At 41.1% G+C, this 18,267-nt stretch overlaps 1 long non-coding RNA gene across 1 annotated transcript in view; it reads left to right on the top strand.

Annotated features, from left to right (window-relative positions):
• The window catches only part of LOC136395113 (uncharacterized), a 75,086-nt gene continuing 56,819 nt past the window's right edge, over positions 1 to 18,267 (top strand). The window contains exon 1 of the long non-coding RNA XR_010749271.1: positions 1 to 278. This is a non-coding gene — a long non-coding RNA (uncharacterized lncRNA). The remainder of the gene's footprint in view (positions 279 to 18,267) is intronic.

The raw sequence follows: 18,267 nt of genomic DNA, 5'->3' as shown, positions 1-18,267 counted from the left end.
GTGGGTGCCCTGACGCGTTCCTGCGTGTCTCCGCGGGGCCTCTGAGGTTGCTTAGTACCAATAGTGACGTCTTTTGTACAAGGTGAAGGGGGACTGGACTCTGAGCAGAGCCGATTAACTCTGGGCCAGGGATCCAGGCCAGCCCTCTGTGTCGCTAGCCATGGCCCTTCCCTCAGCACTTGTTCAGTCTCTTTATCGCCTTAAAATATTTTCCTCCTGAGCTTTCTGCTAGTTCCAAGACTCACATGCTCCTTGGCCACATTCCTACACTGGAGAATGTAAGTATTATTTATAGAGCACCGTGGGAAATTTGTCTGTAAGGAAAAAGCCTAAAAGGGGATTAACACCCAGCCCCTGGTTCTGCCACACACAAAACAGGGCTGGGGTCAGCTGAGCACAGTCCCATTGCGTTCTCCCCAAAGGGAAGTGCAAGGGTGACATGGAGAAACAGCAGGGTCCTGCCCAGGGGCATCCCCCTTCTCCCGGGCTGATGTCCTTGTTCTGGTGTGCAGCTCTGCCTGGAGAAGAGGGGCCCCCGCCCCTGGCAGCACTGGGCTGGGGGCAGATGTTTTGACCCTTCTGGACCTACCCTTCCAGGACAATGTGGGTTTGCTTCTTCTTGTGCCCTGCCTGGTGCTGGAGGGGAGCCCCAGTCCCTCTCGAGGCCAGTGTAGCCTGGCAGGGTGACTGTATGTCCAGTCTCAAGTGGTCAGCTGCCTGGCAGGGTATAGGTGAGTGGTGCCTCAGAAGAAAAAGTGCTGTTCTGAGGGCAGTGGGCTGGCTAAGAACCACCAGTGAGGGGACTGGCCCAGATTCAGCTCTGACAGCTGTTGGCCTCATGCTCCAGAAGCTTATCTGGGCAGGTCTAGCTCCTCTCTCACTTCTACGTATGAAGGAGAGACAAGACCCAATTCAGAAATAAGGATACAGCACCATAATTGCCACAGGTAACTGCTGCACATGACTGTGACTTTGTATTGTATTTTTATCTTTCTTTCTGTCTTCATTTTGTTTTGTGTTTCACTGTGCAACCAAAAAATGTTAAATGTTTAGAATCTAAATGTTAAGAATTGTGCTGGTGTTTAACACATGTTACTTAAGGGGCCTATTTAAAACAAACACACACACAAACAAAAGCAACCTGTAATGCCAGTGGCCAAGGCCAGGCAGGTCCACACTGGATTTGGGCAGATGTAAAATTTGTCTGTAAGGAAAAAGCCTAAAAGGGGAAAAACCACGGAGCTGGAAAAGCGTTGACCCATTTCGTTTAATAAAATCTCACAACAGCTGACAAGCACACAGGCAGGGAAACCACCTCTCAGGCAAAAAAAATAGCAAAATGGCCCCTCACAGTGGCAGGCAGGCAACCCGCAATCCCCCATCTCTCTTCTCTCTCAACTGCAAGCACCTGTAGCCTTATACAGGCCATACACACATGGTGCAGCCACGCACTCACGTACCAATCAGGCAGAGTGCCTGTAGCCGGTAACCCTGTAAGCAAGCCTAACACAGGTGTCCCATAATACGTTACCATAGTAGTCATATTACTTAATTCCATCCTATACATTTGCTAACCTGGATGTTAAATAAAAATGCTGATCATTTTGGATGAATTTAACCAATTTATTTAGTAAAAAAAGTTGCTTTCTCAAGTTCCTATAGCTGCAACCTAAAAGAAACTGAATTTGTGGGGGACCAACTAGAATTTTCAGTGTAACATAGATTGGAACTGACTACAGGAGTACACATCACTTAATTCCATCCTGAACATTTGCTAACCAACTGGATGTTAAATCAAAATGTTGGCCGTTTGTGGGGCTGCTGTGTTAGGCTTGCTCCCTGGTGTACCAGCTGCAAGCACTTTGATTAGTGCGTCAGCATGTGGCAGAGGCACGTGTGCATGGCCTGTATAAGGCTATGGGTGCTTGCCCTTGAGAGAGGTGGGGGAATTGCCTGCCCGCACTGTGAGGGGCCATTTTGCTGTTTGTTTGCCTGAGAGGTGGTTTCCCCTGCCTGTGTGCTTGTCCGCCATTGTGAGACTTTATTAAACGGAATGGCCCAACACTTTACAGCTCCACAGTTTTTCTACCGTCTGCCCGAATCCAATGTGGACCTGCCTGGTCTTAGCCACTGGCATTACGCCATTGAAGTGAGATTAATGTTGTCTTGTCCTTTTGATTTCATCCTGGGGACTTCTAAAGGTATGTTGGTAGCTATTGGATTTGCATATCACCGTCTGTGTATTATTAACCTCTTTAAAAATTAATAAACATGTTGATCCACTTAGTGCTTTGGTCATAGTGACCCATCAGATCAATCATGAGTGAGGTAGCACTCAGCTTCCATCAACTTTGTCAACATTTTCCATTAGAAGCATGAAAGGCTAGATTAGAAAAAGGCCCTGCACCCCAGGAGTTCTGTATCTGGCCATGGACCTGGGCCATTGTGAGCTCCTTTCTTTTTTTTTTTTCTTTTTTTTTTTATTTATTTTTTTTTTTTGTATTTTTCTGAAGCTGGAAATGGGTAGAGACAGTCAGACAGACTCCCGCATGCGCCCGACCGGGATCCACCCGGCACGCCCCACCAGGGGCGAAGCTCTGCCCACCAGGGGGCGATGCTCTGCCCCTCCGGGGCGTGGCTCTGCCGTGAACAGAGCCACTCTAGCGCCTGGGGCAGAGGCCAAGGAGCCATCCCCAGCGCCCGGGCCATCCTTGCTCCAATGGAGCCCTGGCTGCAGGAGGGGAAGAGAGAGACAGAGAGGAAGGGGGGGGGTGGAGAAGCAAATGGGCGCTTCTCCCATGTGCCCTGGCCGGGAATCAAACCTGGGTCCCCCGCACGCCAGGCCGACGCTCCACTGCTGAGCCAACCGGCCAGGGTGTGAGCTCCTTTCACTAGCTGGGCAGAGCAGACCTTTTTGGGGATGTATCTACAATCAGAATTAAACAACCATTTGTCTCCAAGCACTTATGTTTAAAACAAAATAGTTATCAAGTTGAAAAACAGGCAATTGTATGTGAATGAACTACTCCCACTGCAGAACAGATTTTAGGGTATTTATTTTTAACAGTCAAAGAAATGATATCATTAGAAAATAGAGGGCAAAATAAAGGTATTTTTGTTTTTCCCTTTTGATAGTTTTACTTAAAAAGGAATTTTATCTAAAGATTGGGTAAAAAAAAAAAAAATAGCTCATTGTAATGTTGGTTGCCGAGGCCAGGCAGGTTCACATTGGATTTGGGCAGATGGTAGAAAAACTGTGGAGTTGAAAGGGGTTGGGCCATTTCATTTAATAAAGTCTCATAATGGCTGACAAGTACACAGGCAGGGGAAACCGCCTCTCAGGCAAACAAACAGCAAAATGGCCCCTCACAAAAAAAAAAAAAAAAAAAAAAAAAAAAAGGCCCCTCACAGTGGCGAGCGGGCAATCCACATATCTGCAATCCCCCTGAGCACAAGCACCCATAGCCTATACACATGTGCCTCTGCCACATGCTCATGCACTAATCAGGCAAAGTGCTTGCAGCTGGTACACCAGCAACCAAGCCTAACACAGCTGCCCCATACTCATATGGGGTCAAAATGGTCTAAGAGAACTAGCTAGTATTAAGTACCTATTGGGTGCTAGGCTTTCTCTGTACAGTCTACCTAATCCTTACAACAACTCCCCCCCCCCCCCAAGACAGAATTATCCCTAATTCATAGATAAGGGAACAAGTTCAGAGGGATTAAGTAATCTGCTCAAGGCAACATAGCATGAAATCACAAAAGTGGGATTTGAACCCAAGCCAGTCTACCCCAAGATCTCATGAGCTCTATTCACTGCATGTCAAGATGACCAACTATCTCGGTTTGCTGGGAACTCCTGGAACCTGGGACTCAGTTTTAAAACTATCTGTGGGGCAGCTGTGTTCGGTTTGCTCATGGGGTTACCGGCTGCAAGCACTTTGCCTGATTGGTACGTGAGTGCATGGCTGTGCCACGTGTGTATGGCCTGTATAAGGCTATGGGTGCTTGTGCTCGAGAGAGATAGGGGATTGCAGATGCACGGATTGCCTGCCCGCCACTGTAAGAGGCCATTGTGCTGTTTGTTTGCCTGAGAGGCGGTTTCCCCTGCCTATGTTTCTGTCCATCGTTGTGAGACTTTATTAAATGGAATGGCCCAACCCTTTCCAGCTCCACAGTTTTCCTACCGTCTGCCCAAATCCAATGTGAACCTGCCTGGCCATGATGGTGGCCACCAGCATTACACCATCCCTGGAGAACTGTGAGAAGTTGGTTGCGCCTTGATAATCAGAGGCTGCTGTTCCCTTAGCCAGCTGAATTCTGAGCACCAGTTCTCCCCTGGTGGGAAGGACACTATTTCAGAAAATAGCATATTGAACCATATCACACTCCCACTGTAATAGCATGTTAATGGCACATCTAGCCAAATTACTATATCCTTAGATCATATAGGTTAGGGATCAGCACACTCTTTCTCTGAAGGGCCATGTTTGATTTTGTGGGTCATTTGGTCTCTGTCACAACTACTGTTATTGTAGTGGGAAGCAACCATTGTCAACACAGAAATGAATGGGTATGGCTGTGCTCCAAGACAATGTTATTTACCCAAACCGTAAGTGGACTGAATTTGGCCCATGGATAGTTTGCTAAACCCAGATATAAGTTAATAAAGAATTCTTTGTGCCTGGCCTGTGGTGGTTCAGTTGATAAAGTGGCAACCTAGAATGCTGAGGTCGTTGGTTCAAAACCCCAGGCTTGCCTGGTCAAGGAACATACAAGAAGCAACTACTACGAGTTCATGCTTCCTGCTACTTACCACTCCCCTTTCTTTCTCTCTTCTCTCTAAAATTAAAAAAAAAAAAAATTTTTCCTTCACGTAGATAATGCCTATTTGAAAAAGAATTATTTCTGAGTGACTTTAATTGGAATTGGGCCAATGGACAGTGGGGAGCTGACTTTTGGACCAACCTATTCATCAGTTAGCTGTGTCTACTATTGTCTAATATTTGGGGGCCATGGAATTTGACTGTTCTAATCCTACCAAGATCACATAGTGTGTGGGTGTGTGAAGGGAGCCGTAAGACATCTCCCATCACAAATTTATATTCCTTTTCTTCTCTATGGGGAGATATTAGTCACACTCATTCTCCCTTGTGTTTTCAACCACTTCTTTTATTTCCAAACACCATTTAAAAAGTAATTCCTATGGCACTCTACATAAAATAAAGTATTCATTTGCTTTCTTATAGCATTATCTTTATTGTGTGCTGGGAAAACATATTAGATTTTTCTATACTGAAAAGCAAACACCCCTTTACCACTAGAGCAGCCTCTGCCATCCCAGCATTCATTCAGGGACACCCTCCTCCCTCTCTGGGTGCTCTCAGAGCATTCACCTTTGAAGTGAAGCAGGGCGGCCACTCCAGACCCTGTGCCCTTCACACAGATGTCCCAAAGTGGAGGATCTAGTACAGCTTCTCAAATCCTCAAATGCAAAAGGACCATGGGTGTGGCTTGAGGACACACTGAGGAGCAAGACAGATTTGAGGGAAAAAAGCAAATAGTAAGACTTGGGCTCAGGAATAAGGCAAGCACAGGAAGGGACAATGAATAGATTAGCTCAGGAATAGAAGAGGCTCTCAGCCTTTGGAGACAGCGGGGGTCATAAAGGAGGGCACTAGTGTTCAAGTAGGCAGAAGCCACTAGTTCTCAAGCAGGAGATAAAAAATAGCACTTTAGGCAAGTGTCCTGCTGGTGATGTCCACGGTGGTTGGACCTAGAAGGCTGGATCAGAGTGTGGCAGTCAAAATGGACAGTAAGGGGCAGGGTTCAAAATTATTCCATAGGAATTGGTAGTGATACTAATTTCATAAAAATTGGGAAGAAGTGACTCATTTAGAAAGATGATTTCAAGTGTCAGTTTGAAAAACTTCAGGTGTTTTCATGCTCATTGAATAAAATGATTTCTAAGAGAGTTCAGGTGAGATCAGGACTGCGTGTAGAGCTATGTATCTATACAGGTGATAACGGAACCAGGCAAGGAATTTCCAGTGGTTTTTTTGTTTTGTTCTGTTTTTGACTTTTATTTTCTTTTAAAAAATTTTAAATTAATTTAATTTATTGTGTTTACATGGATTCAAGTGTCCCACTGAATATAACTTCCTCACCCACCACCCCCATGTCGCCCATTATACCCCCTTGGCCCCCCTCCCCCTAACTGATTTTCCCCTTCTCTCTGGGATTTGCTGTCTTGTGGTCTGTATCTCTGTGTTATGTATATATAATTTCACTAATCCCTTCACCTTCTCATGATCCCATCCCTTCCCTCCGACAGCTGTCCCTTTGCTCCCTGTGACTCCTCCTCTGCTTCTATTCCATTCCTCAATTCACTTTGTTCATTAGATTCCACATAAAAGTGAGATCATATGATATTTGTCTTTCTGTGCCTGGTTTATTTCAGTTAGCATAATAATCTCCAGGTCCATCCATTCCATCGCAAAAGGTAAGATTTCCTTTTTTATCATGGCCCCATAGTATTCCATTGTGTATATGTACCTCAGCTTTTTAATCCACTCGTCCACTGACAGACACTCAGGCTATTTTCAGGTCCTGGTTATTATTGTAAACAATGCTGCAATAAACGGGGGTGGGGGGGTGGTGCATTTCTTCTTTTGAATCAGTGATTTGAGATTCTTAAGATATATTCCTAAAAGTGGGATAGCTGGGTCAAAAGGCAGTTCAATTTTTTAATTTTTTGAGGAATCTCCATACTGTTTTCCACAGTGGCTGCACCAGTCTGCATTCCCACCAGCAGTGCAGGAGGGTTCCCTTTTCTCCACATCCTTGCCAGCACTTATTATGTGTTGTTTTGTTAATAAGCACCATTCTGACTGGTGTGAGGTGGTATCTCATTGTGCTTTTAATTAACATTTCTCTGATGATTAATGACACTGAACATTTTTTCATATGCCTATTGTATGTCTATGGACACTGAGAAGTGTCTATTCAGTTCTTTTGCCCATTTTTTTATTATTTTTGTATTTTTCTTTTTTTTTTTTAATAATTTTATTTTTTTAATGGGGTGACATCAATAAATCAGGATACATATATTCAAAGATAACAAGTCCAGGCTATCTTGTTGTTCAATTATGTTGCATACCCATCACCCAAAGTCAGATTGTCCTCTGTCACCTATCTAGTTTTCTTTGTGCCCCTCCCCCTCCCCCTTTCCCTCTCCCTTTCCCCCCTCCCTCCTGTAACCACCACACTCTTATCAATGTCTCTTAGTTTCACTTTTATGTCCCACCTACGTATGGAATAATGCAGTTCCTGGTTTTTTCTGATTTACTTATTTCGCTTCGTATCATGTTATCAAGATCCCACCATTTTGCTGTAAATGATCCGATGTCATCATTTCTTATGGCTGAGTAGTATTCCATAGTGTATATGTGCCACATCTTCTTTATCCAGTCATCTATTGACGGGCTTTTTGGTTGTTTCCATGTCCTGGCCACTGTGAACAATGCTGCAATAAACATGGTTGCCCATTTTTTAATTGGGTTGTTTACCTACCTGGTGTTGAGTTTTAGAAGTTCTTTATAAATTTTGGTTATTAACCCTTATCAGACGTATTGGTGATTATGTTTGCCCACTGTGTGGGTTGTCTTTTTATTTTGTTAATGGTATCTTCTGCTATGCAAAAGCTTTTTAGTTTGATGTAGTCCCATTTGTTCATCCTGTCTTTTATTTCACTTGCCTGTGGAGATAAAACAGCAATATATTGCTACTAGAGATATTGGAGAATTTACAGCCTATGTTTTCTTCCAAGATGTTTATGGTTTCACGACTTACATTTAAGTCTTTTATCCAATTTGAGTTTATTTTTGTCAATGGTGTAAGTTGGTAGTCTAGTTTTGTTTTGTTTTTTTTGCATATACCTGTCCAATTTTCCCAACACCATTTATTAAAGAGACTGTCTTTACTCCATTGTATGCTCTTACCTCCTTTGTCAAATATCAATTGACCATAAAGGCATGGATTTATTTCTGGGTTCTCTGTTCTGTTCCATTGATTTGTATGCCTGTTTTTATGCCAGTACCAAGCTGTTTTGATTACTATGGCTTTGTAATATAACTTGATATCAGGAAGTGTGATACCTCCCACTTTATTCTTCATTTTCAAGATTACTAAGGCTATTTGTGTTCCTTTTGGTTCCATATAAATTTTTGGAATATTTTTTCTATATCTTTGAAGTATGCCATTGGTATTTTAATAGGAATTGCATTGAATTTATAGATTGCTTTGGGTAATATAGACATTTTAATGATGTTTGTTCTTCCTATCCATGAACACAGTATATGCTTCCACTTGTTTGTATCTTCCTTGATTTCTGTGTGTGTGTGTGTGTGTATGGTGACAGAGACAGAGAGAGTCAGTGAGAGGGACAGGTAGGGACAGATAGATAGAAAGGGAGAGAGATGAGAAACATCAATTCTTTGTTGCAGCTCCTTAGTTGTTCATTGATTGCTTTCTCATATATATGTGCCTTGACTGGGGGGCTACAGCAGACCGAGTGATCCCTTGCTGGAGCCAGTGACTTGGGCTCAAGCTGGTGAGCCTTGCTCAAACCAGATGAGCCCATGCTCAAGATGGCGACCTCAGGGTCTCAAACCTGGGTCCTCCATATCCCATTACGATGCTCTATCCACTGTGCCACCACCTGGTTAGGTGTATCTTTCTTGATTTCTTTTTACACTGTCTTATTATTTTCTGAGTACAAGTCTTTTACCTCCTTGGCTAAATTTACTACTAGGTACTTTATTTTTTGTTGTTGCAATAGTGAAGGGAATTGTTTTCTTAATTTCTCTTTCAGACAGTTTATTGTTGGTGTATAAAAATGTCAGTGATTGCTGAATATTAATTTTATACCTTGCTGACTTGTCAAATTCATTTACCAGGTCTAGCAAATAACGATAGTTTTCTTCTTCTTTTCCAATTTGGATGCCTTTTATTTCTTCTTGTCTGATTGCTGTGGCTAGGACTTCCAGAACTATGTTGAATAAGAGTGGTGAAAGGGGGCTTCCCTTTCTTGTTCCTGATCTTAAGGGGATTGCTTTTAATTTTTGCCCATTGAGTATGATGTTGGCTGTGGGTTTGTTATAGATGGCCTTTATTATGTTGAGGTATGTTCCCTGTATTTCCACTTTGCTGAGAGTTTTGATCATAAATAGGTGCTGGATTTTATCAAATGTTTTTTCTGCATCTATTGATATTATCATGTGATTTTTAACCTCCCTTTTCTTTATGCGATACATCATGTTTATTGATATGCAAATATTGTACCAGCCTTGCCTCCCCAGAATAAATTCCACTTGATCATGATGTATGACTTCTTTCATGTATTGCTGGATCTGGTTTGCTAATATTTTGTTCAGAATTTTAGCATCTAATTCCATCAGGAATTTTGGCCTATAGTTTTCTTTCTTTGTAGTGTCTTTACCTGGTTGTGGAATGAGGATCATGCTTGCCTCATAAAAGAAGCTTGGAAGGCTTCCCTTCTCTTGAATTTTTTGAAATAGCTTGAGAAGGATAGGAGTTAGTTCTTCTTTGAATATTTGGTAATATTCGCCTGTGAAATCATCAGTCCAGGACTTTTGTTTGTGTGGCATTTTTTGATAACTGTTCAATTTCACTTGTAATAAGTTTGTTTAGGTTTTCTGATTCTTCCAGATTCAGTTTTAGAAGATTTTATGTTTCTAGGAATTTATCCATTTCACCTAGGCTGTCCAATTTTTTGGCATACAGATCTTCATAATATTTTCTTATAATCTTTTGTATTTCTGTGGTGTCAATTGTTACTTCTCCACTCATTTATTTATTTGAGTCCTCTCTCTTTTTCTTGATGAGTCTGGTTCATCAATCTTGTTTACCTTTTCAAAGAACCAGCTCTTGGTTTCACTGATCTTTTGTATTTTTTTTAAGCCTCTGTGTCATTCATTTCTGCTCTGATCTTTATTATTTCCTTCCTTCTACTTCCTCTGGACTTTATTTGTTGTTCTTTTTCTAGTTCTTTTAGATGCAGGGTTAAGTTATTTATTAGAGCTTTTTCTTCTTAAGGTATGCCTGTAATGCTATGAATTTGCCTCTCAGGACTGCTTTAGCTGTGTCCCATAAATTTTGAGTTGTATGTTTATTTTTATTTGTGTCAAGGAAATGTTTTATTTCTTCCTTGATTTTGTTGTTAACCTATTCATTATTTAATAACATGCTATTTAACCTCCAACTGTTTAAATGTTTTTCAGTTTTTCTATTGTAGTTGATTTCTAGTTTCATGCTATTGTGATCAGAGAAGATGCTTGATATGATTTTAATTCTCTTAAATTTATTGAGACTTGTTTTGTGTTGTAACATATGGTCTATCCTAGAGAACGTACCATGAGCGCTTGAAAAGAATGTACTGTGGTACCTTGAAATACGAGTTTAATTCGTTCTGTAACTGAGCTCATAAGTCAGTCAACTTGTAAATCAAACAAATTTCTCCCACTTAAAATAACTGAAATAGATTTAATCCATTCCAGCCCTGTGAAACATCCCCAAACCATCATAAATTATGAAAAAAGACATTTTTAATTAAGAAACACACATGTATACTTTACCAATGCATAACAAAATACATGAAATAAAAGAAAAAGGTGTTATTTAGTACTGTATTCTTACCTTGGAGACAGACAAGTGCGGCTAACGGAGGTGAATGGTGAAGGAGGAGGGAAGGAGGAAGGGATGCAGGCACTGTAGACACATAAACTAAAACCGCACTTTCTTAACACTAAATGCAAACTAAAACTGCACTTTATTTACAGTACTTTAAACAAAACTAAAACTGCACTTTCTCTACTTAAAATGAAACCACAAAAACTTAATTGTAAAAAAATACACTTTCTTAACTTTAAACTTAACCTAAGTTTAACATTACGAATTTTTAATTTAATCACCTATTTTTGCCTTTTTGGCTGCACTTTCGGCACTTTCACTTGCAGACCTTTTGAATAAAAATCTATCCAAAGAGGATTGCTTTTGCCTGCTTTTTAAAATGTTATAGAAATGTAATAAACAAGTGTCATTAAAAAGTGCTGAAGCACGACCAGTTGAAACTTTTTCTGGGTGTTTCTTTTCAATGAAACTTGAAAGCTTCTCCCACATTGCCAGCATGTCTTTAATTTCACTTGTAGAAATTACTTCCTCCAACTCTACCTCCTCCTCACTACTAATCTCTTGCAGAAGCTCCATATGTTGCATCATCTGTAGCTCTTTCAACTCCTCAATTGAGAGTTCCTCCTCATGCTCATTTATGTCACCTTCATCTACCTCCAGACCCATCAACTTTCCGAGGGACACAATCTCCTCCAATGCTTCTATCTTGGTCTCTGTCTCTGGTTCGAATCCTTTGAAGTCCCTGTCAGGCCATAACTTTTTCCATGCTGAATTCAAGGTTCTTCTTGTAACCTCTTGCCATGCCAAGTCAATAATGCATAAACATATCACAATGTTGTAGTGATCTTTCCAAAACTCTCGAAGGTTTAGATTTGTATTCTCAGTCACCTCAAAGCAGCAGCAGAACAAGTGCTTTGTGTAAAGCTTTTTAAAGTTGGAAATGACCTGCTGATCCATAGGCTGCAAGATTGAAGTCATGTTGGGTAGAAGGTAGAGGACTTTCATGAATTTGAACTCATCAAGAATGTCATCTTCAAGACCAGGTCGGTGGGCTTTTCAAGGATTAGTAATGCTTTCATCAGGAGTTTATTTTCTTGAAGATATTTCTTCACTGCAGGACCAAAGACGAGATTTACCCATTCAATAAAAAACGGCCGCGTAACCCATGCCCTAGCATTGGCGTGCCACATAACCTGCATTTTTTCTTTAAGAATTTTGTGAGTCTTAAAGGCTTGAGGATTTTTGGAATGATACACTAGCAGTGGCTTTACTTTACAGTCACCGCTAACATTTGCACACAATGGAAGGGTCAGATGGTACTTCATGGTTTTATGGCCTGGCAGCACCTTCTCCTCTGCGGTGATGGAAGTCCTCCGGGGCATTTTTTTCCAAAACAATTGTGTCTCGTCAGTTGAACACTTGTTGAGGGATGGAGCCTTCCTTTGCCATAAGTGGAGCAAAATGTGCGATGTTTTCTTCAGCTGTCTTAACGTCAGCACTTGCAGCTTCACCATGCCTCACTGAGTGGATGCCAGATCTCTTCTTGAAATTTTCAAACCAACTGTGACTTTCCTTAAACGTATCTTCTGCTGCCTCTTTTGAGGTTGATGGTTCTTTTTTCTTCAAGTTGCCGTAAATAATACGTGCCTTTTTGCATATCACAGTCTCCGTCACTGTATCTCCTGCCAGCTCTTTCTCTTTCACCCACACCAGCAGAAGCTTCTCCATTTCTTCATGGATATTTGTCCTTAATTGGGACAGAATTTTAGTTCCTTTCACTGGATTTGTGCTTCTGATGGCATCCTTTTGTTTAAGGATGGTACAGATTGTAGATGTATTGCGGTCATACAGCCTTGCCAGTTCAATCACTCATACACCATGCTCATGTTTTTCTATTATTTCTTGCTTTACTTCTATCAACGTCATTCTCTTCTTCTTCTCACCACGGTCCTTTACACTCACTTTCTTCAGCCCCATGATAACACACAAAAAAAGTTAGTAAAAAATGCAAAAATGATGCAAGAACAAGTACAGTGCACAAGATTTGACTTGATTCTGCAGGTAACACGTGAGAAAGAACAAGATGCTGGTGTTGTGCTGCCGATACTGGACCTGTGTGCCAACATGCCAACTAGCAGCAGCTTCCAAAATCATGACTCATATCTCAGAATTTTGCTTGGATCTCGGACAAAAATATGGATCGAGTCGCAGCTTGTATTTAAAAAAAGAAAATTTGTATGTTGGTCTGCTCGTATCTCAAGATACCACTGTATATTCTGCTGCTTTGGGGTGAAAGGTTCTGAACATATCAATTAAATTCAGTTGATCTAATGTTTCATTTAAGGCTGCTGTTTCTTTGTTAATTTTCTGTCTGGAGGATCTATCCATTGATGTCAGTGGGGCAAAATCCCCTACTATTATAGTATTGCTGTTGATCTCACCCTTTATGCCCATCAAAATCTGCTTACCTATTTAGGTGCTCCTACATTAGGTGCATAAATATTTACAATGGTTATATTCTCCTGTTGGATTGCTTCCTTTATCATTATGTAGTGACCTTCTTTATCCCTTACTATAGCCTTTGTTTTAAAGTCTATTTTGTCAGATATAAGTATTGCTACCCCAGCTTTTTTTCATTTCTATTTGCATGAAATACGTTTTCCCATACCTTCACTTTCAATCTGTGTATCTTTTGTTTTGAGGTGGGTCTCTTGTAGACAGCATACGTACGGGTCCTGTTTTCTTATCCATGCAGCTACCCTATGTCTTTTGATTGGAGCATTTAATCCATTTACATTTAAGGTTATCACTGACATGTACTTATTTATTGCCATTTTATTCTTTAAATCTCCTTTCCTCTTTTTCTTGATTTTTAAAATTTGCTCTTCTTATAGCAGGTCCCTTAACATTTCTTGCAGTACTGATTTGGTTGCAATGAATTCCTTGAGGTTTTTTTTTATATGGGAAACTTTTTATTTCTCCTTCAATTTTAAACAATAGCCTTGCTGGATAAAGTAGTCTTGATTGTACGTTCATTTTGCATCACTTTGAATATTTTTGCCAGTCCCTTCTGGCCTCAAGTATTTCTGTTGAAAAGTTGGATGTCATCCTTATGGGGGCTCCTCTGTAGGTAATTAATTGCTTTTCTCTTGCAGCTTTTAGTATTCTTATTTGTCTCTTAACTTTGGCATTTTAATTATGATGTGTCTTGGTGTAGGTCTCCTTGGGTTCCTTTTTAATGGGACTCTCTGTGCTTCTTGAACTTGTGTGACTTTTTCCTTCATCAATTTAGGAAAGTTTTCACCTATGATTTCTTCAATCAGGTTCTCTATCCCTTGTTCATTCTCTTCTCCTTCAGGAACCCCTATGATGCAGATGTTGTTTCTCTTCATATTGTCACAGAGCTCTCTTAGAGTTTCCTCAGTCATTTTGAACCTCTTTTTGTTTTGCTGCTCTACTTCTGTGCATGTTAATCTTGTCTTTTAAATCCCTAATTCGATCCTCTGCTTCATCCAGCCTGCTACTGATTCCTTCTAGTGCAGCCTTTATTTCTGATATTGTATTTGTCATTTCTGACTGGTTCTTTTTTATAATTTCAATGTCCTTTTTGATGCTTGCCATCTCTTTATTTAGGTGTTCATTATGTCCATCCATTGTTGCCCTAAGATCCTTGAGCATCCTAAAAATCATTATTTTAAATTCTGCATCTGGTAGTTTGGTTACTTCCATTTCATTTAATTCTTTTTCTGGGTATTTCTCTTATTGATTCATTTGGGTCACATTTCTCTGTCTGCCCATTTCTTCTGTGTATTAGGTACACTATCTGACTTTGAAATTTTTGTGGTATCTTTATGAAGAAGATGGGCTCAGTGCTACTGACCTCCAGGCCACCTATTTTCCTTGTTCTAGGAATGCTTCTGGAGGGCACTATTTTCCCTACTGTTTTCTGTGAGTATTGAATGTAGTTGGTCCTTTCATGGGTATGGTTACTCCTGCAGGCTGGCTGGCTCTAAGGGTCAACCTTGATGATGTGTATTACACATTGTGCAATGTTTAACTTGTTGAGCATATTTATTCTCCACAGTGTCTGGTGCCTGCTAGACTCCACCTTTGGGTGTGCTACTTGTGTATCTAGCTGAGCCTAGGGTTGTTGCTGTCTGCAACCCACTATCAGTTGTGTTGGCTGTAGATCTTCTTAGGTTGGCATCAGCAGTTGCTTGTAACCCACTGTGGGCTACTTGTCTGTAGCTACTGCTCTTTTCATTGTTTGTGTCTGCATTTTCAATGCCTGGGTAATGTGGGAGGGGCATCCTATGTATAAGGATCAGCTTCCTCCTGCTTAGAGATGACAGCTTGATTTTTATTTTCATAATGATCTTTGACTAAATTCTTTAATGTTTGACTGGAGAGAAACATTAGAACTAGTGTCACCTCTGACTCTGGCTGCTCAATGCACAGACCTTCAGATGACACTTCTCTACTAATTCTAGCTCTCCTAAATGAGGTAACCCATAAGTTGTCTGAATTACCAGCTCTGGCAAGGTTGGATTCTGCCAACTCATTTTTGTTGCTCGGCCCTGCCTGTCTTGCCCACACCACACTAGCCACTGCATTGTTGATTGGTAAGCTTGCACTTAAGAGAACTGAATCAAACCCCTTATAACCCTAAACAGGAATCATTTAAAGATGATATTACAACATTTAGGAATACATAAACACATAGATAGATATTTAGATGATGCATGCACTGAGACATTATTTTGATAAAATTGGTATCAACTTATTTACCTGAAAAATGTCATAATTGTTTATCAGTTTTACCCACTGAATTCAATTTTTCAACCTTACCTTTGTAAGAAAGGCATAAATATTGAATATTATAGTGATCTCCAGTAGAGGAGAATGCAGTCATAAATAATTTAGTTTCTTTATGCTTCAGCTGCTTACCTGAATTTCTTATGAAACAGCAACAAACACTGTGCTGTTGGGGAGTTGACATTATTACCCACTTCTTATTTAACAACAGAGTCATTAAAAGAGAGCAACGAAGCACGCTGGCAGTGAGAAACTCATGGTTGTATTAAATACAGATTCCATATATAGAGATGCTGCGTGTTTGGTTTGGCTGAAGTGTATTCAAAAGCCACTGAGCAAGAGACTGACTTTGTTGTAGTTGAAGTCAACAATTTTTATTTCTGTTTTCCATAGTCAAGCAAATGAGTTGAACACAGCACATTTTAGATTTGTACATTTGGGGAAAACATGTAGAATTAGAATCATCATACTATGACACACATACCTTATGCTCTGGAACATTTCCTCACTGCTGTGGGAATGCTGCACGAGGAAATAGTCTATGAGTGAGTGATCCTGTGACATTCCAGTACAGTGCCAGGGTGGGTATGAGGAGAGTCCACACAGAAAGCACTGTACCTGAACCCCCAGTTATGTGAAAATGTATTCTGTAACCTGTCTCTAGAACTTGTGGCGCAGATGTCATAGTAACTTACCAAAGAGAATCCTTATTGCCAGGGAAGTTTTCCTGGAGCCTTGCAGAGATTATTTTTCTGATCTCATTGGAGGTGGGAGTGTCTCACTCCCTGTAAATGCCAAGTCTTTTCCTCTCTCTCCAGCAGAGGGGTGTGTTTGCACAGAACCCCACCCCCAGACATAAACATGGTGGAATGTATGCATTTCCTGGGAGGCCTTTGCCAAAAATTCAGGCAAAGGGAGAATCCTTTCCATAAAACATTGTTTTTCTATACTCTGACATTTGTGTCTGCCAGACAAGATGTTTGCAATAAATTTTGTAAAACACATTTTGAGAAATCATTGGTAGGTGTTAAGACTGGAAATAGAAGAAATTAATGAAAAGAAGTTACTGATAATGTAAATAAAGTCTTCAGTAATGCTTGGCACATAGTGTGTGCTCAATAAATATTATAAGCAGCTATTATAATTTTAGTAATTGTGAAGATTCATTTAATTACAAATGGTAGCATGTATATACATATTCATAAACATATACACATATTTATGTATAAATGGGTATATACAAACACAAAAGTGTTCAACTTTTCTAATTGCCGAAAATAACCCTTGCCTGTGAATTAATTGCTGTTTACTGGTTTGGTTTTTAATTTTTTATTTATTGATTTTAGCAAGAGAGGTAGGGAAAGAGGGAGAGAGGTAGGAAAGAGAGAGAGAAGGGGGAGGGAGGAGGGGTGGAGAAGCAGATGGTCGCTTCTCCTGTGTGCCTTGACTGGGAATCGAACTCGGGACATCCACACACTGGGCCAACACTCTACCACTGAGCCAATCGGCCAGGGCCTAAAATTCTCTTATTATGTATATTATGTTTTAGATTTTATTTATTCATTTTTTGAGAGAGAGAGAGAAAAAGTGGTGAGGAGCAGGAAGCATCAACTCTTGTATGTGCCTTGACCAGGCAAGCCCAGGGTTTCAAACTGACAACCTCAATATTCCAGGTTGACGCTTTATCCACTTTGCCACCACAGGTCAGGCACTGTTTACTGTTTATTTGTTCTGTCGTTAAGAGAGTTGGAAAGGCCTGACCAGGCAGTGGTGCAGTGGAAAGAACATCGGACTGGAATGTGGAAGACCCAGGTTCGAAACTCCGATGTTGCCAGTTTGAGTGTGGGCTCATCTGGTTTGAGCAAGGGGTCACTCAGTCTGCTGTAGCCCCCTGGTCAAGGTACATATGAGAAAGCAATCACTGAGAAACTAAGGTGCCACAACAAAGAATTGATACTTCTCATCTCTCTCCCTTCCACTCTGTCTGTTCCTCTCTCTGTCTCTCTCTGTTTGTGTCATAAAATAAAATAAATTAAAAAAAAAAAGAGAGTTGGAAAGGAGAGCACTATGGGAGGTATGAAATGGCCCATCTATTTTAGTTATTATTATTTTTTTTTTTTCATTTTTCTGAAGCTGGAAACAGGGAGAGACAGTCAGACAGACTCCCGCATGCGCCCGACCGGGATCCACCCGGCACGCCCACCAGGGGCGACGCTCTGCCCTCCAGGGGGCGATGCTCTGCCCATCCTGGGCATCGCCATGTTGCGACCAGAGCCACTCTAGCGCCTGGGGCAGAGGCCACAGAGCCATCCCCAGCGCCCGGGCCATCTTTGCTCCAATGGAGCCTTGGCTGCGGGAGGGGAAGAGAGAGACAGAGAGGGAAAGCGCGGCGGAGGGGTGGAGAAGCAAATGGGCGCTTCTCCTGTGTGCCCTGGCCGGGAATCGAACCCGGGTCCTCCGCACGCTAGGCCGACGCTCTACCGCTGAGCCAACCGGCCAGGGCTTATTTTAGTTATTATTAACCTAGAAGCCTCACCATAATTATTCTAAACTGAACATTGAATCAACTTTGGCTGTTGATGAAACCCTTAATCAATGAACTAAAATTGTAAAACATATGGCATGGTGCCACGTTTATCGTAGAATAATGGAATGTGAGAATGAGTAGCGGCTTCAGATGGCATCTAATAAAATGCCTTCATTTTACAAGTGAGGAAACTAGGGTTAGCGTACACAGTA

The sequence above is a fragment of the Saccopteryx leptura genome, chromosome 2 (assembly GCF_036850995.1).
Source record: "Saccopteryx leptura isolate mSacLep1 chromosome 2, mSacLep1_pri_phased_curated, whole genome shotgun sequence".
NCBI classification, from domain to species: Eukaryota; Metazoa; Chordata; class Mammalia; order Chiroptera; family Emballonuridae; genus Saccopteryx; species Saccopteryx leptura.
This window is presented reverse-complemented; position numbering and strand designations above follow the sequence as displayed.